The sequence below is a fragment of the Bombina bombina genome, chromosome 7, assembly GCF_027579735.1.
Source record: "Bombina bombina isolate aBomBom1 chromosome 7, aBomBom1.pri, whole genome shotgun sequence".
In the NCBI taxonomy this organism is placed as follows: Eukaryota; Metazoa; Chordata; class Amphibia; order Anura; family Bombinatoridae; genus Bombina; species Bombina bombina.
This window is the reverse complement of record NC_069505.1, coordinates 241,110,228-241,133,938: the sequence shown is the minus strand read 5'-3', so window position 1 is coordinate 241,133,938 and position 23,711 is coordinate 241,110,228.

The window sequence follows — 23,711 nt, the reverse complement described above, 5'->3', positions numbered from 1 at the left end:
GCCCCATAACCTTAGGGATTTTTGTCCCAAAAAACTCTAATCTGTCAGATGGCACAGGATATAAATTGCTTAAACGTCTAGAAGGAGTAAATAAATTACCCAAATTATTCCATTCCCTGGAAATTACTTCAGAAATAGCATCAGGGAGATAAAACACTTCTGGAATAACTACCTTATTTAAACGTTTACATTTAGTATCAAGAGGACCAGAATCCTCTATTTCTAATGCAAATAACACTTCTTTAAGTAAAGAACGAATAAATTCCATCTTGGACAAATACAAAGATTTATCAGCATCAAAATGATGATGTTCATTTAAAAATTCATCTAAAAAAAAGAGAAGTTTTAAAAGACTTTTATGTATACTAGAAGGAGAAATAGCCTTCTTAATGGATTTAAAATAAATAAAATCTCTTATGTTATCAGGAACACTCTGAAAATTAGATGTTGACGGAACAGCAACAGGTAATGTAACAGTACTAAAGGAAATTTTATCTGCATTAATAAGTTTGACATGACATGCAATACAAATAACAGCTGGAGAAACAGATACCAAAAGTTTATAACAGACTTAGCTTGGTAGCTCCAGCACTGTGCAGTGATTTTCCTGTAGTAACTTCTGACTCAGTTGCAACGTGGAACATCTTGCAATATGTAAAAGAAAAAAACAACATATAAAGCAAAATTGATCAAATTCCTTAAATGACAGTTTCAGGAATGGGAAAAAAATGCCAGTGAACAAGCTTCTAGCAACCAGAAGCAATAAATAATGAGACTTAAATAATGTGGAGACAAAAATGACGCCCAAATTTTTTAGCGCCAAAAAAGACGCCCACATTATTTGGCGCCTAAATGCTTTTGGCGCCAAAAATGACGCCACATCCGGAACGCCGACATTTTTGGCGCAAAATAACGTCAAAGAATGACGCAACTTCCGGCGACACGTATGACGCCGGAAACGGAAATAGAATTTTTGCGCCAAAAAAGTCCGCGCCAAAAATGACGCAATAAAATGAAGCATTTTCAGCCCCCGCGAGCCTAACAGCCCACAGGGAAAAAGTCAAATTTTAAGGTAAAATATGTTAAATTAAAATGCATTATCCCAAATATGAAACTGACTGTCTGGAAAATAAGGAAAGTTGAACATTCTGAGTCAAGGCAAATAAATGTTTGAATACATATATTTAGAACTTTATAAATAAAGTGCCCAACCATAGCTTGGAGTGTCACAGAAAATAAGACTTACTTACCCCAGGACACTCATCTACATGTTTGTAGAAAGCCAAACCAGTACTGAAACGAGAATCAGTAGAGGAAATGGTAAATATAAGAGTATATCGTCGATCTGAAAAGGGAGGTAAGAGATGAATCTCTACGACCGATAACAGAGAACCTATGAAATAGACCCCGTAGAAGGAGATCACTGCATTCAAATAGGCAATACTCTCCTCACATCCCTCTGACATTCACTGCACGCTGAGAGGAAAACCGGGCTCCAACTTGCTGCGGAGCGCATATCAACGTAGAATCTAGCACAAACTTACTTCACCACCTCCATCGGAGGCAAAGTTTGTAAAAACTGATTTGTGGGTGTGGTGAGGGGTGTATTTATAGGCATTTTGAGGTTTGGGAAACTTTGCCCCTCCTGGTAGGAATGTATATCCCATACGTCACTAGCTCATGGACTCTTGTTAATTACATGAAAGAAAATGTACTGCAGTGTTTTACCGTTAGTGCACAGGAAGTGTAATATAAATGTACTGCAGTGTTTTACAGTTAGCGTGCAGGAAGTATAATATAAATGTACTGCAGTGTTTTACCGTTAGTGCGCAGGAAGTGTAATATAAATGTACTGCAGTGTTTTACAGTTAGCGTGCAGGAAGCGTAATATAAATGTACTGCAGTGTTTTACAGTTAGTGGGCAGGAAGTGCAATATAAATGTACAGCAGTGTTTTACAGTTAATGCGCAGGAAGTGTAATATAAATGTACTGCAGTGTTTTATAGTTAGCGTGCAGGAAGTATAATATAAATGTACTGCAGTGTTTTACAGTCAGCGTGTGGGAAGCGTAATATAAATGTACTGCAGTGTTTTACAGTTAGTGCGCAGGAAATGTAATATAAATGTACTGTAGTGTTTTACCGTTAGTGTGCAGGAAATGTAATATAAATGTACTGTAGTGTTTTACAGTTAGTGCGCAGGAAGTGTAATATAAATGTACTGCAGTGTTTAACCGTTAGTGCGCAGGAAGTGTAATATAAATGTACTGTAGTGTTTTACCGTTAGTGCGCTGGAAATCTAATATAAATGTACTGCAGTGTTTTAAAGTTAGTGCGCAGGAAGTGTAATACAAATGTACTGTAGCGTTTTACCGTTAGTGCGCATGAAATGTAATATAAATGTACTGCAGAGTTTTACAGTTAGCTTGCAGGAAGTGTAATATAAATGTACTGCCGTGTTTTACAGTTAGTGCTCAGGAAGTGTAATATAAATGTACTGCAGGAAGTGTAATATAAATGTACTGCAGTGTTTTATAGTTAGCGTGCAGGAAGTATAATATAAATGTACTGCAGTGTTTTACAGTCAGCGTGCGGGAAGTGTAATATAAATGTACTGCAGTGTTTTACAGTTAGTGTGCAGAAAGTATAATATAAATGTACTGCAGTGTGTTACGATTAGTGCGCAGGAAGTGTAATATAAATGTACTGCAGTGTTTTACAGTTAGCATGCAAGAAGCGTAATATAAATGTATTGCAGTGTTTTACAGTTAGTGCACAGGAAGTATAATATAAATGTACTGAAGTGTTTTACAGTTAGTGCACAGGAAGTGTAATATAAATGTACTGCAGTGTTTTACAGTTAGTGCGCAGGAAATGTAATATAAATGTACCTTAGTGTTATACCGTTAGTGCGCAGGAAATGTAATATAAATGTACTGTAGTGTTTTTCAGTTAGTGCGCAGGAAATGTAATATAAATGTACTGCAGGAAGTGTAATGTAAATGTACTGTAGTGTTTTACAGTTAGTTCACAGGAAGTGTAATATAAATGTACTGCAGTGTTTTACAGTTAGCATGCAGGAAGTATAATATAAATGTACTGTAGTGTTTTACCGTAGTGCGCAGGAAGTGTAATATAAATGTACTGGAGTGTTTTACAGTTAGCATGCAGGAAGTGTAACATAAATGCACTGCAGTGTTTTACAGTTAGTGTGCAGGAAGTGTAATATAAATGTACTGCAGTGTTTTACAGTTAGTGCACAGGAAGTGTAAGATAAATGTACTGCAGTGTTTTACAGTTAGTGCGCAGGAAATGTAATATAAATGTACTGTAGTGTTTTACAGTTAGTGCACAGGAAGTGTAATATTAATGTACTGCAGTGTTTTACCGTTAGTGCGCAGGAAATGTAATATAAATGTACTGTAGTGTTTTATCGTTAGCGCGCAGGATGTGTAATATAAATGTACTGCAGTGTTTTAAAGTTAGTGCGCAGGAAGTGTAATACAAATGTACTGCAGGAAGTGTAATATAAATGTACTGCAGTGTTTTACCGTTAGTGCACAGGAAGTGGAATATAAATGTACTGCAGTGTTTTACAGTTAGCGTGCAGGAAGTATAATATAAATGTACTGCAGTGTTTTACCGTTAGTGCGCAGGAAGTGTAATATAAATGTACTGCAGTGTTTTACAGTTAGCGTGCAGGAAGCGTAATATACATGTACTGCAGTGTTTTACAGTTAGTGGGCAGGAAGTGCAATATAAATGTACTGCAGTGTTTTATAGTTAGCGTGCAGGAAGTATAATATAAATGTACTGCAGTGTTTTACAGTCAGCGTGTGGGAAGCGTAATATAAATGTACTGCAGTGTTTTACAGTTAGTGCGCAGGAAATGTAATATAAATGTACTGTAGTGTTTTACCGTTAGTGCGCAGGAAATGTAATATAAATGTACTGTAGTGTTTTACAGTTAGTGCGCAGGAAGTGTAATATAAATGTACTGCAGTGTTTAACCGTTAGTGCGCAGGAAGTGTAATATAAATGTACTGTAGTGTTTTACCGTTAGTGCGCTGGAAATCTAATATAAATGTACTGCAGAGTTTTACAGTTAGCTTGCAGGAAGTGTAATATAAATGTACTGCAGTGTTTTACAGTTAGTGCGCAGGAAGTGTAATATAAATGTACTGCAGGAAGTGTAATATAAATGTACTGCAGTGTTTTATAGTTAGCGTGCAGGAAGTATAATATAAATGTACTGCAGTGTTTTACAGTCAGCGCTCGGGAAGTGTAATATAAATGTACTGCAGTGTTTTACAGTCAGCGTGCGGGAAGTGTAATATAAATGTACTGCAGTGTTTTACAGTTAGTGTGCAGAAAGTATAATATAAATGTACTGCAGTGTTTTACCGGTAGCGTGCAGGAAGCGTAATATAAATGTACTGCAGTGCTTTACAGTTAGCATGCAAGAAGCATAATATAAATGTACTGCAGTGTTTTACAGTTAGTGCACAGGAAGTATAATATAAATGTACTGAAGTGTTTTACAGTTAGTGCATAGGGAGTGTAATATAAATGTACTGCAGTGTTTTACAGTTAGTGCGCAATAAATGTAATATAAATGTACTGTAGTGTTATACCGTTAGTGCGCAGGAAATGTAATATAAATGTACTGTAGTGTTTTTCAGTTAGTGCGCAGGAAATGTAATATAAATGTACTGCAGGAAGTGTAATGTAAATGTACTGCAGTGTTTTACCGTAAGCATGCAGAAAGTGTAATATAAATGTACTGTAGTGTTTTACAGTTAGTTCACAGGAAGTGTAATATAAATGTACTGCAGTGTTTTACAGTTAGTGCGCAGGAAGTGTAATATAAATGTACTGCAGGAAGTGTAATATAAATGTACTGCAGTGTTTTATAGTTAGCGTGCAGGAAGTATAATATAAATGTACTGTAGTGTTTTACAGTCAGCGCTCGTGAAGTGTAATATAAATGTACTGCAGTGTTTTACAGTCAGCGTGCAGAAAGTATAATATAAATGTACTGCAGTGTGTTACCATTAGTGCGCAGGAAGTGTAATATAAATGTACTGCAGTGTTTTACAGTTAGCATGCAAGAAGCGTAATATAAATGTACTGCAGTGTTTTACAGTTAGTGCACAGGAAGTATAATATAAATGTACTGAAGTGTTTTACAGTTAGTGCACAGGAAGTGTAATATAAATGTACTGCAGTGTTTTACAGTTAGTGCGCAGGAAATGTAATATAAATGTACTGTAGTGTTATACTGTTAGTGCGCAGGAAATGTAATATAAATGTACTGTAGTGTTTTTCAGTTAGTGCGCAGGAAATGTAATATAAATGTACTGCAGGAAGTGTAATGTAAATGTATTGCAGTGTTTTACCGTAAGCATGCAGAAAGTGTAATATAAATGTACTGTAATGTTTTACAGTTAGATCACAGGAAGTGTAATATAAATGTACTGCAGTGTTTTACAGTTAGCATGCAGGAAGTATAATATAAATGTACTGTAGTTTTTTACCGTAGTGCGCAGGAAGTGTAATATAAATGTACTGCAGTGTTTTACAGTTAGCATGCAGGAAGTGTAACATAAATGCACTGCAGTGTTTTACAGTTAGTGTGCAGGAAGTGTAATATAAATGTACTGCAGTTTTTTACAGTTAGCGCACAGGAAGTGTAATATACATGTACTGCAGTGTTTTACAGTTAGCATGCAGGAAGTTTAATATAAATGTACTGCAGTGTTTTACAGTTAGTGCGCAGGAAGTGTAATATAAATGTACTGCAGGAAGTGTAATATAAATGTACTGCAATGTTTTACCGTTAGTGTGCAGGAAGTGTAATATAAATGTTCTGCAGGAAGTATAATATAAATTTAATGCAGTGTTTTACAGTTAGAGCACAGGCAGTGTAATATAAATGTACTGCAGTGTTTTACAGTTAGAGCAAAGGTAGTGTAATATAAATGTACTGCAGTGTTTTACAGTTAGTGCGCAGGAAGTGTAATGTAAATGTACTGTAGTGTTTTACAGTTAGTGCGCAGGAAGTGTAATATAAATGTACTGCAGTGTTTTACAGTTAGCGTGCAGGAAGTGTAACATAAATGCACTGCAGTGTTTTACAGTTAGTGTGCAGGAAGTGTAATATAAATGTACTGCAGTGTTTTACAGTTAGCGCACAGGAAGTGTAATATAAATGTACTGCAGTGTTTTACAGTTAGCGTGCAGGAAGTGTAATATAAATGTACTGCAGTGTTTTACAGTTAGTGCGCAGGAAGTGTAATATAAATGTACTGCAGGAAGTGTAATATAAATGTACTGCAATGTTTTACCGTTAGTGCGCAGGAAGTGTAATATAAATGTTCTGCAGGAAGTATAATATAAATGTAATGCAGTGTTTTACAGTTAGAGCACAGGCAGTGTAATATAAATGTACTGTGGTGTTTTACAGTTAGAGCAAAGGTAGTGTAATATAAATGTACTGCAGTGTTTTACAGTTAGTGCGCAGGAAGTGTAATGTAAATGTACTGTAGTGTTTTACAGTTAGTGCGCAGGAAATGTAATATAAATGTACTGTAGTGTTTTACCGTTAGTGCACAGGAAGTGTAATATAAATGTACTGCAGTGTTTTACCGTTAGTGCGCAGGAAATCTAATATAAATGTACTGCAGTGTTTTACCGTCAGCGTGCTGGAAGTGTAATATAAATGTACTGCAGTGTTTTACAGTTAGTGCACAGGAAGTGTAATATAAATGTACTGCAGTGTTTTACAGTTAGTGCGCAGGAAATGTAATATAAATGTACTGTAGTGTTTTATCGTTAGTGCGCAGGAAGTGTAATATAAATGTACTGCAGTGTTTTACAGTTAGCGTGCAGGAAGTGTAATAAAAATGTTCTGCAGTGTTTTACAGTTAGTGCGCAGGAAGTGTAATATAAATGTACTGTAGTGTTTTACCGTTAGTGCGCAGGAAATCTAATATAAATGTACTGCAGTGTTTTACCGTCAGCGTGCTGGAAGTGTAATATAAATGTACTGCAGTGTTTTACTGTTAGTGCACAGGAAGTGTAATATAAATGTACTGCAGTGTTTTACAGTTAGTGCGCAGGAAATGTAATATAAATGTACTGTAATGTTTTACAGTTAGTGCGCAGGAAGTGTAATATAAATGTACTGCAGTGTTTTACCGTTAGTGCGCAGGAAATGTAATATAAATGTACTGTAGTGTTTTATCGTTAGTGCGCAGGAAGTGTAATATAAATGTACTGCAGTGTTTTACAGTTAGCGTGCAGGAAGTGTAATAAAAATGTACTGCAGTGTTTTACAGTTAGTGCGCAGGAAGTGTAATATAAATGTACTGCAGTGTTTTACCGTTAGTGCACAGGAAGTGTAATATAAATGTACTGCAGTGTTTTACAGTTAGCGTGCAGGAAGTATAATATAAATGTACTGCAGTGTTTTACTGTTAGTGTGCAGGAAGTGTAATATAAATGTACTGCAGTGTTTTACAGTTAGCGTTCAGGAAGCGTAATATAAATGTACTGCAGTGTTTTACAGTTAGTGGGCAGGAAGTGCAATATAAATGTACAGCAGTGTTTTACAGTTAGTGCACAGGAAGTGTAATATAAATGTACTGCAGTGTTTTATAGTTAGCGTGCAGGAAATATAATATAAATGTACTGCAGTGTTTTACGGTCAGCGTGTGGGAAGCATAATATATATGTACTGCAGTGTTTTACAGTTAGTGCGCAGGAAATGTAATATAAATGTACTGTAGTGTTTTACCGTTAGTGCGCAGGAAATGTAATATAAATGTACTGTAGTGTTTTACAGTTAGTGCGCAGGAAGTGTAATATAAATGTACTGCAGTGTTTAACCGTTAGTGCGCAGGAAGTGTAATATAAATGTACTGTAGTGTTTTACCGTTAGTGCGCTGGAAATCTAATATAAATGTACTGCAGTGTTTTAAAGTTAGTGCGCAGGAAGTGTAATACAAATGTACTGTAGCGTTTTACCGTTAGTGCGCATGAAATGTAATATAAATGTACTGCAGAGTTTTACAGTTAGCTTGCAGGAAGTTTAATATAAATGTACTGCAGTGTTTTATAGTTAGCGTGCAGGAAGTATAATATAAATGTACTGCAGTGTTTTACAGTCAGCTTGCGGGAAGTGTAATATAAATGTACTGCAGTGTTTTACAGTTAGTGTGCAGAAAGTATAATATAAATGTACTGCAGTGTGTTACCATTAGTGCGCAGGAAGTGTAATATAAATGTACTGCAGTGTTTTACAGTTAGTGCACAGGAAGTATAATATAAATGTACTGAAGTGTTTTACAGTTAGTGCACAGGAAGTGTAATATAAATGTACTGCAGTGTTTTACAGTTAGTGCGCAGGAAATGTAATATAAATGTACTGTAGTGTTTTTCAGTTAGTGCGCAGGAAATGTAATATAAATGTACTGCAGGAAGTGTAATGTAAATGTACTGCAGTGTTTTACCGTAAGCATGCAGAAAGTGTAATATAAATGTACTGTAGTGTTTTACAGTTAGTTCACAGGAAGTGTAATATAAATGTTATGCAGTGTTTTACAGTTAGCATGCAGGAAGTATAATATAAATGTACTGTAGTGTTTTACCGTAGTGCGCAGGAAGTGTAATATAAATGTACTGGAGTGTTTTACAGTTAGCATGCAGGAAGTGTAACATAAATGCACTGCAGTGTTTTACAGTTAGTGTGCAGGAAGTGTAATATAAATGTATTGCAGTGTTTTACAGTTAGTGCACAGGAAGTGTAATATAAATGTACTGCAGTGTTTTACAGTTAGTGCGCAGGAAATGTAATATAAATGTACTGTAGTGTTTTACAGTTAGTGCGCAGGAAGTGTAATATTAATGTACTGCAGTGTTTTACCGTTAGTGCACAGGAAGTGTAATATAAATGTACTGCAGTGTTTTACAGTTAGCGTGCAGGAAGTATAATATAAATGTACTGCAGTGTTTTACCGTTAGTGCGCAGGAAGTGTAATATAAATGTACTGCAGTGTTTTACAGTTAGCGTGCAGGAAGCGTAATATAAATGTACTGCAGTGTTTTACAGTTAGTGGGCAGGAAGTGCAATATAAATGTACTGCAGTGTTTTACAGTTAGTGCGCAGGAAGTGTAATATAAATGTACTGCAGTGTTTTATAGTTAGCGTGCAGGAAGTATAATATAAATGTACTGCAGTGTTTTATAGTTAGCGTGCTGGAAATCTAATATAAATGTACTGCAGTGTTTTAAAGTTAGTGCGCAGGAAGTGTAATACAAATGTACTGTAGCGTTTTACCGTTAGTGCGCATGAAATGTAATATAAATGTACTGCAGTGTTTTACAGTTAGCTTGCAGGAAGTGTAATATAAATGTACTGCAGTGTTTTACAGTTAGTGCGCAGGAAGTGTAATATAAATGTACTGCAGGAAGTGTAATATAAATGTACTGCAGTGTTTTATAGTTAGCGTGCAGGAAGTATAATATAAATGTACTGCAGTGTTTTACAGTCAGCGTGCGGGAAGTGTAATATAAATGTACTGCAGTGTTTTACAGTTAGTGTGCAGAAAGTATAATATAAATGTACTGCAGTGTGTTACCATTAGTGCGCAGGAAGTGTAATATAAATGTACTGCAGTGTTTTACAGTTAGCATGCAAGAAGCGTAATATAAATGTACTGCAGTGTTTTACAGTTAGTGCACAGGAAGTATAATATAAATGTACTGAAGTGTTTTACAGTTAGTGCACAGGAAGTGTAATATAAATGTACTGCAGTGTTTTACAGTTAGTGCGCAGGAAATGCAATATAAATGTACTGTAGTGTTTTTCAGTTAGTGCGCAGGAAATGTAATATAAATGTACTGCAGGAAGTGTAATGTAAATGTACTGCAGTGTTTTACCGTAAGCATGCAGAAAGTGTAATATAAATGTACTGTAGTGTTTTACAGTTAGTTCACAGGAAGTGTAATATAAATGTACTGCAGTGTTTTACAGTTAGCATGCAGGAAGTATAATATAAATGTAATGTAGTGTTTTACCGTAGAGCGCAGGAAGTGTAATATAAATGTACTGGAGTGTTTTACAGTTAGCATGCAGGAATTGTAACATAAATGCACTGCAGTGTTTTACAGTTAGTGTGCAGGAAGTGTAATATAAATGTACTGCAGTGTTTTACAGTTAGTGCACAGGAAGTGTAATATAAATGTACTGCAGTGTTTTACAGTTAGTGCGCAGGAAGTGTAATATAAATGTACTGCAGTGTTTTACAGTTAGTGCACAGGAAGTGTAATATAAATGTACTGTAGTGTTTTACAGTTAGTGCGCAGGAAGTGTAATATTAATGTACTGCAGTGTTTTACCGTTAGTGCGCAGGAAATGTAATATAAATGTACTGTAGTGTTTTATCGTTAGTGCGCAGGAAGTGTACTGGAGTGTTTTACAGTTAGCATGCAGGAAGTGTAACATAAATGTACTGCAGGAAGTGTAATATAAATGTACTGCAGTGTTTTATAGTTAGCGTGCAGGAAGTATAATATAAATGTACTGCAGTGTTTTACAGTCAGCATTCGGGAAGTGTAATATAAATGCACTGCAGTGTTTTACAGTTAGTGTGCAGGAAGTGTAATATAAATGTACTGCAGTGTTTTACAGTTAGTGCACAGGAAGTGTAATATAAATGTACTGTAGTGTTTTACAGTTAGTGCACAGGAAGTGTAATATTAATGTACTGCAGTGTTTTACCGTTAGTGCGCAGGAAATGTAATATAAATGTACTGTAGTGTTTTATCGTTAGTGCGCAGGAAGTGTAATATAAATGTACTGCAGTGTTTTACAGTTAGCGTGCAGAAAGTGTAATAAAAATGTACTGCAGTGTTTTACAGTTAGTGCGCAGGAAGTGTAATATAAATGTACTGCAGGAAGTGTAATATAAATGTACTGCAGTGTTTTACCGTTAGTGCACAGGAAGTGTAATATAAATGTACTGCAGTGTTTTACAGTTAGCGTGCAGGAAGTATAATATAAATGTACTGCAGTGTTTTACCGTTAGTGCGCAGGAAGTGTAATATAAATGTACTGCAGTGTTTTACAGTTAGCGTGCAGGAAGCGTAATATAAATGTACTGCAGTGTTTTACAGTTAGTGGGCAGGAAGTGCAATATATAAATGTACTGCAGTGTTTTACAGTTAGTGCACAGGAAGTGTAATATAAATGTACTGCAGTGTTTTATAGTTAGCGTGCAGGAAGTATAATATAAATGTACTGCAGTGTTTTACAGTCAGCGTGTGGGAAGCGTAATATAAATGTACTGCAGTGTTTTACAGTTAGTACGCAGGAAATGTAATATAAATGTACTGTAGTGTTTTACCGTTAGTGCGCAGGAAATGTAATATAAATGTAATGTAGTGTTTTACAGTTAGTGCGCAGGAAGTGTAATATAAATGTACTGCAGTGTTTAACCGTTAGTGCGCAGGAAGTGTAATATAAATGTACTGTAGTGTTTTACCGTTAGTGCGCTGGAAATCTAATATAAATGTACTGCAGAGTTTTACAGTTAGCTTGCAGGAAGTGTAATATAAATGTACTGCAGTGTTTTACAGTTAGTGCACAGGAAGTGTAATATAAATGTACTGCAGTGTTTTACAATCAGCATGCGGGAAGTGTAATATAAATGTACTGCAGTGTTTTACAGTTAGTGAGCAGAAAGTATAATATAAATGTACTGCAGTGTGTTACCATTAGTGCGCAGGAAGTGTAATATAAATGTACTGCAGTGCTTTACAGTTAGCATGCAAGAAGCATAATATAAATGTACTGCAGTGTTTTACAGTTAGTGCACAGGAAGTATAATATAAATGTACTGAAGTGTTTTACAGTTAGTGCACAGGAAGTGTAATATAAATGTACTGCAGTGTTTTACAGTTAGCGTGCAGGAAGTGTAATAAAAATGTTCTGCAGTGTTTTACAGTTAGTGCGCAGGAAGTGTAATATAAATGTACTGTAGTGTTTTACCGTTAGTGCGCAGGAAATCTAATATAAATGTACTGCAGTGTTTTACCGTCAGCGTGCTGGAAGTGTAATATAAATGTACTGCAGTGTTTTACCGTTAGTGCACAGGAAGTGTAATATAAATGTACTGCAGTGTTTTACAGTTAGTGCGCAGGAAATGTAATATAAATGTACTGTAATGTTTTACAGTTAGTGCGCAGGAAGTGTAATATAAATGTACTGCAGTGTTTTACCGTTAGTGCGCAGGAAATGTAATATAAATGTACTGTAGTGTTTTATCGTTAGTGCGCAGGAAGTGTAATATAAATGTACTGCAGTGTTTTACAGTTAGCGTGCAGGAAGTGTAATAAAAATGTACTGCAGTGTTTTACAGTTAGTGCGCAGGAAGTGTAATATAAATGTACTGCAGTGTTTTACCGTTAGTGCACAGGAAGTGTAATATAAATGTACTGCAGTGTTTTACAGTTAGCGTGCAGGAAGTATAATATAAATGTACTGCAGTGTTTTACTGTTAGTGTGCAGGAAGTGTAATATAAATGTACTGCAGTGTTTTACAGTTAGCGTTCAGGAAGCGTAATATAAATGTACTGCAGTGTTTTACAGTTAGTGGGCAGGAAGTGCAATATAAATGTACAGCAGTGTTTTACAGTTAGTGCACAGGAAGTGTAATATAAATGTACTGCAGTGTTTTATAGTTAGCGTGCAGGAAATATAATATAAATGTACTGCAGTGTTTTACGGTCAGCGTGTGGGAAGCGTAATATATATGTACTGCAGTGTTTTACAGTTAGTGCGCAGGAAATGTAATATAAATGTACTGTAGTGTTTTACCGTTAGTGCGCAGGAAATGTAATATAAATGTACTGTAGTGTTTTACAGTTAGTGCGCAGGAAGTGTAATATAAATGTACTGCAGTGTTTAACCGTTAGTGCGCAGGAAGTGTAATATAAATGTACTGTAGTGTTTTACCGTTAGTGCGCTGGAAATCTAATATAAATGTACTGCAGTGTTTTAAAGTTAGTGCGCAGGAAGTGTAATACAAATGTACTGTAGCGTTTTACCGTTAGTGCGCATGAAATGTAATATAAATGTACTGCAGAGTTTTACAGTTAGCTTGCAGGAAGTTTAATATAAATGTACTGCAGTGTTTTATAGTTAGCGTGCAGGAAGTATAATATAAATGTACTGCAGTGTTTTACAGTCAGCTTGCGGGAAGTGTAATATAAATGTACTGCAGTGTTTTACAGTTAGTGTGCAGAAAGTATAATATAAATGTACTGCAGTGTGTTACCATTAGTGCGCAGGAAGTGTAATATAAATGTACTGAAGTGTTTTACAGTTAGTGCACAGGAAGTGTAATATAAATGTACTGCAGTGTTTTACAGTTAGTGCGCAGGAAATGTAATATAAATGTACTGTAGTGTTTTTCAGTTAGTGCGCAGGAAATGTAATATAAATGTACTGCAGGAAGTGTAATGTAAATGTACTGCAGTGTTTTACCGTAAGCATGCAGAAAGTGTAATATAAATGTACTGTAGTGTTTTACAGTTAGTTCACAGGAAGTGTAATATAAATGTTATGCAGTGTTTTACAGTTAGCATGCAGGAAGTATAATATAAATGTACTGTAGTGTTTTACCGTAGTGCGCAGGAAGTGTAATATAAATGTACTGGAGTGTTTTACAGTTAGCATGCAGGAAGTGTAACATAAATGCACTGCAGTGTTTTACAGTTAGTGTGCAGGAAGTGTAATATAAATGTATTGCAGTGTTTTACAGTTAGTGCACAGGAAGTGTAATATAAATGTACTGCAGTGTTTTACAGTTAGTGCGCAGGAAATGTAATATAAATGTACTGTAGTGTTTTACAGTTAGTGCGCAGGAAGTGTAATATTAATGTACTGCAGTGTTTTACCGTTAGTGCACAGGAAGTGTAATATAAATGTACTGCAGTGTTTTACAGTTAGCGTGCAGGAAGTATAATATAAATGTACTGCAGTGTTTTACCGTTAGTGCGCAGGAAGTGTAATATAAATGTACTGCAGTGTTTTACAGTTAGCGTGCAGGAAGCGTAATATAAATGTACTGCAGTGTTTTACAGTTAGTGGGCAGGAAGTGCAATATAAATGTACTGCAGTGTTTTACAGTTAGTGCGCAGGAAGTGTAATATAAATGTACTGCAGTGTTTTATAGTTAGCGTGCAGGAAGTATAATATAAATGTACTGCAGTGTTTTATAGTTAGCGTGCTGGAAATCTAATATAAATGTACTGCAGTGTTTTAAAGTTAGTGCGCAGGAAATGTAATACAAATGTACTGTAGCGTTTTACCGTTAGTGCGCATGAAATGTAATATAAATGTACTGCAGAGTTTTACAGTTAGCTTGCAGGAAGTGTAATATAAATGTACTGCAGTGTTTTACAGTTAGTGCGCAGGAAGTGTAATATAAATGTACTGCAGGAAGTGTAATATAAATGTACTGCAGTGTTTTATAGTTAGCGTGCAGGAAGTATAATATAAATGTACTGCAGTGTTTTACAGTCAGCGTGCGGGAAGTGTAATATAAATGTACTGCAGTGTTTTACAGTTAGTGTGCAGAAAGTATAATATAAATGTACTGCAGTGTGTTACCATTAGTGCGCAGGAAGTGTAATATAAATGTACTGCAGTGTTTTACAGTTAGCATGCAAGAAGCGTAATATAAATGTACTGCAGTGTTTTACAGTTAGTGCACAGGAAGTATAATATAAATGTACTGAAGTGTTTTACAGTTAGTGCACAGGAAGTGTAATATAAATGTACTGCAGTGTTTTACAGTTAGTGCACAGGAAGTATAATATAAATGTACTGAAGTGTTTTACAGTTAGTGCACAGGAAGTGTAATATAAATGTACTGCAGTGTTTTACAGTTAGTGCGCAGGAAATGTAATATAAATGTACTGTAGTGTTTTTCAGTTAGTGCGCAGGAAATGTAATATAAATGTACTGCAGGAAGTGTAATGTAAATGTACTGCAGTGTTTTACCGTAAGCATGCAGAAAGTGTAATATAAATGTACTGTAGTGTTTTACAGTTAGTTCACAGGAAGTGTAATATAAATGTTATGCAGTGTTTTACAGTTAGCATGCAGGAAGTATAATATAAATGTACTGTAGTGTTTTACCGTAGTGCGCAGGAAGTGTAATATAAATGTACTGGAGTGTTTTACAGTTAGCATGCAGGAAGTGTAACATAAATGCACTGCAGTGTTTTACAGTTAGTGTGCAGGAAGTGTAATATAAATGTATTGCAGTGTTTTACAGTTAGTGCACAGGAAGTGTAATATAAATGTACTGCAGTGTTTTACAGTTAGCGTGCAGGAAGTATAATATAAATGTACTGCAGTGTTTTACCGTTAGTGCGCAGGAAGTGTAATATAAATGTACTGCAGTGTTTTACAGTTAGCGTGCAGGAAGCGTAATATAAATGTACTGCAGTGTTTTACAGTTAGTGGGCAGGAAGTGCAATATAAATGTACTGCAGTGTTTTACAGTTAGTGCGCAGGAAGTGTAATATAAATGTACTGCAGTGTTTTATAGTTAGCGTGCAGGAAGTATAATATAAATGTACTGCAGTGTTTTACCGTTAGTGCGCAGGAAGTGTAATATAAATGTACTGCAGTGTTTTACAGTTAGCGTGCAGGAAGCGTAATATAAATGTACTGCAGTGTTTTACAGTTAGTGGGCAGGAAGTGCAATATAAATGTACTGCAGTGTTTTACAGTTAGTGCGCAGGAAGTGTAATATAAATGTACTGCAGTGTTTTATAGTTAGCGTGCAGGAAGTATAATATAAATGTACTGCAGTGTTTTATAGTTAGCGTGCTGGAAATCTAATATAAATGTACTGCAGTGTTTTAAAGTTAGTGCGCAGGAAGTGTAATACAAATGTACTGTAGCGTTTTACCGTTAGTGCGCATGAAATGTAATATAAATGTACTGCAGAGTTTTACAGTTAGCTTGCAGGAAGTGTAATATAAATGTACTGCAGTGTTTTACAGTTAGTGCGCAGGAAGTGTAATATAAATGTACTGCAGGAAGTGTAATATAAATGTACTGCAGTGTTTTATAGTTAGCGTGCAGGAAGTATAATATAAATGTACTGCAGTGTTTTACAGTCAGCGTGCGGGAAGTGTAATATAAATGTACTGCAGTGTTTTACAGTTAGTGTGCAGAAAGTATAATATAAATGTACTGCAGTGTGTTACCATTAGTGCGCAGGAAGTGTAATATAAATGTACTGCAGTGTTTTACAGTTAGCATGCAAGAAGCGTAATATAAATGTACTGCAGTGTTTTACAGTTAGTGCACAGGAAGTATAATATAAATGTACTGAAGTGTTTTACAGTTAGTGCACAGGAAGTGTAATATAAATGTACTGCAGTGTTTTACAGTTAGTGCACAGGAAGTATAATATAAATGTACTGAAGTGTTTTACAGTTAGTGCACAGGAAGTGTAATATAAATGTACTGCAGTGTTTTACAGTTAGTGCGCAGGAAATGTAATATAAATGTACTGTAGTGTTTTTCAGTTAGTGCGCAGGAAATGTAATATAAATGTACTGCAGGAAGTGTAATGTAAATGTACTGCAGTGTTTTACCGTAAGCATGCAGAAAGTGTAATATAAATGTACTGTAGTGTTTTACAGTTAGTTCACAGGAAGTGTAATATAAATGTTATGCAGTGTTTTACAGTTAGCATGCAGGAAGTATAATATAAATGTACTGTAGTGTTTTACCGTAGTGCGCAGGAAGTGTAATATAAATGTACTGGAGTGTTTTACAGTTAGCATGCAGGAAGTGTAACATAAATGCACTGCAGTGTTTTACAGTTAGTGTGCAGGAAGTGTAATATAAATGTATTGCAGTGTTTTACAGTTAGTGCACAGGAAGTGTAATATAAATGTACTGCAGTGTTTTACAGTTAGTGCGCAGGAAATGTAATATAAATGTACTGTAGTGTTTTACAGTTAGTGCGCAGGAAGTGTAATATTAATGTACTGCAGTGTTTTACCGTTAGTGCACAGGAAGTGTAATATAAATGTACTGCAGTGTTTTACAGTTAGCGTGCAGGAAGTATAATATAAATGTACTGCAGTGTTTTACCGTTAGTGCGCAGGAAGTGTAATATAAATGTACTGCAGTGTTTTACAGTTAGCGTGCAGGAAGCGTAATATAAATGTACTGCAGTGTTTTACAGTTAGTGCGCAGGAAGTGTAATATAAATGTACTGCAGTGTTTTATAGTTAGCGTGCAGGAAGTATAATATAAATGTACTGCAGTGTTTTATAGTTAGCGTGCTGGAAATCTAATATAAATGTACTGCAGTGTTTTAAAGTTAGTGCGCAGGAAGTGTAATACAAATGTACTGTAGCGTTTTACCGTTAGTGCGCATGAAATGTAATATAAATGTACTGCAGAGTTTTACAGTTAGCTTGCAGGAAGTGTAATATAAATGTACTGCAGTGTTTTACAGTTAGTGCGCAGGAAGTGTAATATAAATGTACTGCAGGAAGTGTAATATAAATGTACTGCAGTGTTTTATAGTTAGCGTGCAGGAAGTATAATATAAATGTACTGCAGTGTTTTACAGTCAGCGTGCGGGAAGTGTAATATAAATGTACTGCAGTGTTTTACAGTTAGTGTGCAGAAAGTATAATATAAATGTACTGCAGTGTGTTACCATTAGTGCGCAGGAAGTGTAATATAAATGTACTGCAGTGTTTTACAGTTAGCATGCAAGAAGCGTAATATAAATGTACTGCAGTGTTTTACAGTTAGTGCACAGGAAGTATAATATAAATGTACTGAAGTGTTTTACAGTTAGTGCACAGGAAGTGTAATATAAATGTACTGCAGTGTTTTACAGTTAGTGCGCAGGAAATGCAATATAAATGTACTGTAGTGTTTTTCAGTTAGTGCGCAGGAAATGTAATATAAATGTACTGCAGGAAGTGTAATGTAAATGTACTGCAGTGTTTTACCGTAAGCATGCAGAAAGTGTAATATAAATGTACTGTAGTGTTTTACAGTTAGTTCACAGGAAGTGTAATATAAATGTACTGCAGTGTTTTACAGTTAGCATGCAGGAAGTATAATATAAATGTAATGTAGTGTTTTACCGTAGAGCGCAGGAAGTGTAATATAAATGTACTGGAGTGTTTTACAGTTAGCATGCAGGAATTGTAACATAAATGCACTGCAGTGTTTTACAGTTAGTGTGCAGGAAGTGTAATATAAATGTACTGCAGTGTTTTACAGTTAGTGCACAGGAAGTGTAATATAAATGTACTGCAGTGTTTTACAGTTAGTGCGCAGGAAGTGTAATATAAATGTACTGCAGTGTTTTACAGTTAGTGCACAGGAAGTGTAATATAAATGTACTGTAGTGTTTTACAGTTAGTGCGCAGGAAGTGTAATATTAATGTACTGCAGTGTTTTACCGTTAGTGCGCAGGAAATGTAATATAAATGTACTGTAGTGTTTTATCGTTAGTGCGCAGGAAGTGTACTGGAGTGTTTTACAGTTAGCATGCAGGAAGTGTAACATAAATGTACTGCAGGAAGTGTAATATAAATGTACTGCAGTGTTTTATAGTTAGCGTGCAGGAAGTATAATATAAATGTACTGCAGTGTTTTACAGTCAGCATTCGGGAAGTGTAATATAAATGCACTGCAGTGTTTTACAGTTAGTGTGCAGGAAGTGTAATATAAATGTACTGCAGTGTTTTACAGTTAGTGCACAGGAAGTGTAATATAAATGTACTGTAGTGTTTTACAGTTAGTGCACAGGAAGTGTAATATTAATGTACTGCAGTGTTTTACCGTTAGTGCGCAGGAAATGTAATATAAATGTACTGTAGTGTTTTATCGTTAGTGCGCAGGAAGTGTAATATAAATGTACTGCAGTGTTTTACAGTTAGCGTGCAGAAAGTGTAATAAAAATGTACTGCAGTGTTTTACAGTTAGTGCGCAGGAAGTGTAATATAAATGTACTGCAGGAAGTGTAATATAAATGTACTGCAGTGTTTTACCGTTAGTGCACAGGAAGTGTAATATAAATGTACTGCAGTGTTTTACAGTTAGCGTGCAGGAAGTATAATATAAATGTACTGCAGTGTTTTACCGTTAGTGCGCAGGAAGTGTAATATAAATGTACTGCAGTGTTTTACAGTTAGCGTGCAGGAAGCGTAATATAAATGTACTGCAGTGTTTTACAGTTAGTGGGCAGGAAGTGCAATATAAATGTACTGCAGTGTTTTACAGTTAGTGCGCAGGAAGTGTAATATAAATGTACTGCAGTGTTTTATAGTTAGCGTGCAGGAAGTATAATATAAATGTACTGCAGTGTTTTACAGTCAGCGTGTGGGAAGCGTAATATAAATGTACTGCAGTGTTTTACAGTTAGTACGCAGGAAATGTAATATAAATGTACTGTAGTGTTTTACCGTTAGTGCGCAGGAAATGTAATATAAATGTAATGTAGTGTTTTACAGTTAGTGCGCAGGAAGTGTAATATAAATGTACTGCAGTGTTTAACCGTTAGTGCGCAGGAAGTGTAATATAAATGTACTGTAGTGTTTTACCGTTAGTGCGCTGGAAATCTAATATAAATGTACTGCAGAGTTTTACAGTTAGCTTGCAGGAAGTGTAATATAAATGTACTGCAGTGTTTTACAGTTAGTGCACAGGAAGTGTAATATAAATGTACTGCAGTGTTTTACAATCAGCGTGCGGGAAGTGTAATATAAATGTACTGCAGTGTTTTACAGTTAGTGAGCAGAAAGTATAATATAAATGTACTGCAGTGTGTTACCATTAGTGCGCAGGAAGTGTAATATAAATGTACTGCAGTGCTTTACAGTTAGCATGCAAGAAGCATAATATAAATGTACTGCAGTGTTTTACAGTTAGTGCACAGGAAGTATAATATAAATGTACTGAAGTGTTTTACAGTTAGTGCACAGGAAGTGTAATATAAATGTACTGCAGTGTTTTACAGTTAGTGCGCAGTAAATGTAATATAAATGTACTGTAGTGTTATACCGTTAGTGCGCAGGAATTGTAATATAAATGTACTGTAGTGTTTTTCAGTTAGTGCGCAGGAAATGTAATATAAATGTACTGCAGGAAGTGTAATGTAAATGTACTGCAGTGTTTTACCGTAAGCATGCAGAAAGTGTAATATAAATGTACTGTAGTGTTTTACAGTTAGTTCACAGGAAGTGTAATATAAATGTACTGCAGTGTTTTACAGTTAGCATGCAGGAAGTATAATATAAATGTACTGTAGTGTTTTACCGTAGTGCGCAGGAAATGTAATATAAATGTAATGCAGTGTTTTACAGTTAGAGCACAGGCAGTGTAATATAAATGTACTGCAGTGTTTTACAGTTAGAGCAAAGGTAGTGTAATATAAATGTACTGCAGTGTTTTACAGTTAGTGCGCAGGAAGTGTAATGTAAATGTACTGTAGTGTTTTACAGTTAGTGCGCAGGAAATGTAATATAAATGTACTGTAGTGTTTTACAGTTAGTGCCCAGGAAGTTTAATATAAATGTACTGCAGTGTTTTACAGTTAGCGTGCAGGAAGTGTAACATAAATGCACTGCAGTGTTTTACAGTTAGTGTGCAGGAAGTGTAATATAAATGTACTGCAGTGTTTTACAGTTAGCGCACAGGAAGTGTAATATACATGTACTGCAGTGTTTTACAGTTAGCATGCAGGAAGTGTAATATAAATGTACTGCAGTGTTTTACAGTTAGCGTGCAGGAAGTGTAATATAAATGTAGTGCAGTGTTTTACAGTTAGTGCGCAGGAAGTGTAATATAAATGTACTGCAGGAAGTGTAATATAAATGTACTGCAATGTTTTACCGTTAGTGCGCAGGAAGTGTAATATAAATGTTCTGCAGGAAGTATAATATACATATAAGCAGTGTTTTACAGTTAGAGCACAGGCAGTGTAAAATAAATGTACTGCAGTGTTTTACAGTTAGAGCAAAGGTAGTGTAATATAAATGTACTGCAGTGTTTTACAGTTAGTGCGCAGGAAGTGTAATGTAAATGTACTGTAATGTTTTACAGTTAGTGCGCAGGAAATGTAATATAAATGTACTGTAGTTTTTTACCGTTAGTGCACAGGAAGTGTAATATAAATGTACTGCAGTGTTTTACCGTTAGTGCGCAGGAAATCTAATATAAATGTACTGCAGTGTTTTACCGTCAGCGTGCTGGAAGTGTAATATAAATGTACTGCAGTGTTTTACAGTTAGTGCACAGGTAGTGTTTTATAAATGTACTGCAGTGTTTTACAGTTAGTGCGCAGGAAATGTAATATAAATGTACTGTAGTGTTTTACAGTTAGTGCGCAGGAAGTGTAATATAAATGTACTGCAGTGTTTTACCGTTAGTGCGCAGGAAATGTAATATAAATGTACTGTAGTGTTTTATTAATAGTGCGCAGGAAGTGTTAAATAAATGTACTGCAGTGGTTTACAGTTAGCGTGCAGGAAGTGTAATAAAAATGTACTGCAGTGTTTTACAGTTAGTGCGCAGGAAGTGTAATATAAATGTACTGCAGGAAGTGTTATATAAATGTACTGCAGTGTTTTACCGTTAGTGCACAGGAAGTGTAATATAAATGTACTGCAGTGTTTTACAGTTAGCGTGCAGGAAGTATAATATAAATGTACTGCAGTGTTTTACCGTTAGTGCGCAGGAAGTGTAATATAAATGTACTGCAGTGTTTTACAGGTAGCGTGCAGGAAGCGTAATATAAATGTACTGCAGTGTTTTACAGTTAGTGCGCAGGAAGTGCAATATAAATGTACTGCAGTGTTTTACAGTTAGTGCGCAGGAAGTGTAATATAAATGTACTGCAGTGTTTTATAGTTAGCGTGCAGGAAGTATAATATAAATGTACTGCAGTGTTTTACAGTCAGCGTGTGGGAAGCGTAATATAAATGTACTGCAGTGTTTTACAGTTAGTGCGCAGGAAATGTAATATAAATGTACTGTAGTGTTTTACCGTTAGTGCGCAGGAAATGTAATATAAATGTACTGTAGTGTTTTACAGTTAGTGCGCAGGAAGTGTAATATAAATGTACTGCAGTGTTTAACCGTTAGTGCGCAGGAAGTGTAATATAAATGTACTGTAGTGTTTTACCGTTAGTGCGCTGGAAATCTAATATAAATGTACTGCAGTGTTTTAAAGTTAGTGCGCAGGAAGTGTAATACAAATGTACTGTAGCGTTTTACCGTTAGTGCGCATGAAATGTAATATAAATGTACTGCAGAGTTTTACAGTTAGCTTGCAGGAAGTGTAATATAAATGTACTGCAGTGTTTTACAGTTAGTGCGCAGGAAGTGTAATATAAATGTACTGCAGGAAGTGTAATATAAATGTACTGCAGTGTTTTACAGTTAGCGTGCAGGAAGTAAAATTTAAATGTACTGCAGTGTTTTACAGTCAGCGCTCGGAAAGTGTAATATAAATGTACTGCAGTGTTTTACAGTTAGTGTGCAGAAAGTATAATATAAATGTACTGCAGTGTGTTACCATTAGTGCGCAGGAAGTGTAATATAAATGTACTGCAGTGTTTTACAGTTAGCATGCAAGAAGCGTAATATAAATGTACTGCAGTGTTTTACAGTTAGTGCACATGAAGTATAATATAAATGTACTGACGTGTTTTACAGTTAGTGCACAGGAAGTGTAATATAAATGTACTGCAGTGTTTTACAGTTAGCATGCAGGAAGTATAATATAAATGTACTGTAGTGTTTTACCGTAGTGCGCAGGAAGTGTAATATAAATGTACTGCAGTGTTTTACAGTTAGCATGCAGGAAGTGTAACATAAATGCACTGCAGTGTTTTACAGTTAGTGTGCAGGAAGTGTAATATAAATGTACTGCAGTGTTTTACAGTTAGCGCACAGGAAGTGTAATATACATGTACTGCAGTGTTTTACAGTTAGCATGCAGGAAGTGTAATATAAATGTACTGCAGTGTTTTACAGTTAGCGTGCAGGAAGTTTAATATAAATGTACTGCAGTGTTTTACAGTTAGTGCGCAGGAAGTGTAAAATAAATGTACTGCAGGAAGTGTAATATAAATGTACTGCAATTTTTTAACGTTAGTGCGCAGGAAGTGTAATATGAATGTTCTGCAGGAAGTATAATATAAATGTAATGCAGTGTTTTACAGTTAGAGCACAGGCAGTGTAATATAAATGTACTGCAGTGTTTTACAGTTAGAGCAAAGGTAGTGTAATATAAATGTACTGCAGTGTTTTACAGTTAGTGCGCAGGAAGTGTAATGTAAATGTACTGCAGTGTTTTACAGTTAGTGCACAGGAAATGTAATATAAATGTACTGTAGTGTTTTACAGTTAGTGCCCAGGAAGTGTAATATAAATGTACTGCAGTGTTTTACAGTTAGCGTGCAGGAAGTGTAACATAAATGCACTGCAGTGTTTTACAGTTAGTGTGCAGGAAGTGTAATATAAATGTACTGCAGTGTTTTACAGTTAGCGCACAGGAAGTGTAATATACATGTACTGCAGTGTTTTACAGTTAGCATGCAGGAAGTGTAATATAAATGTACTGCAGTGTTTTACAGTTAGAG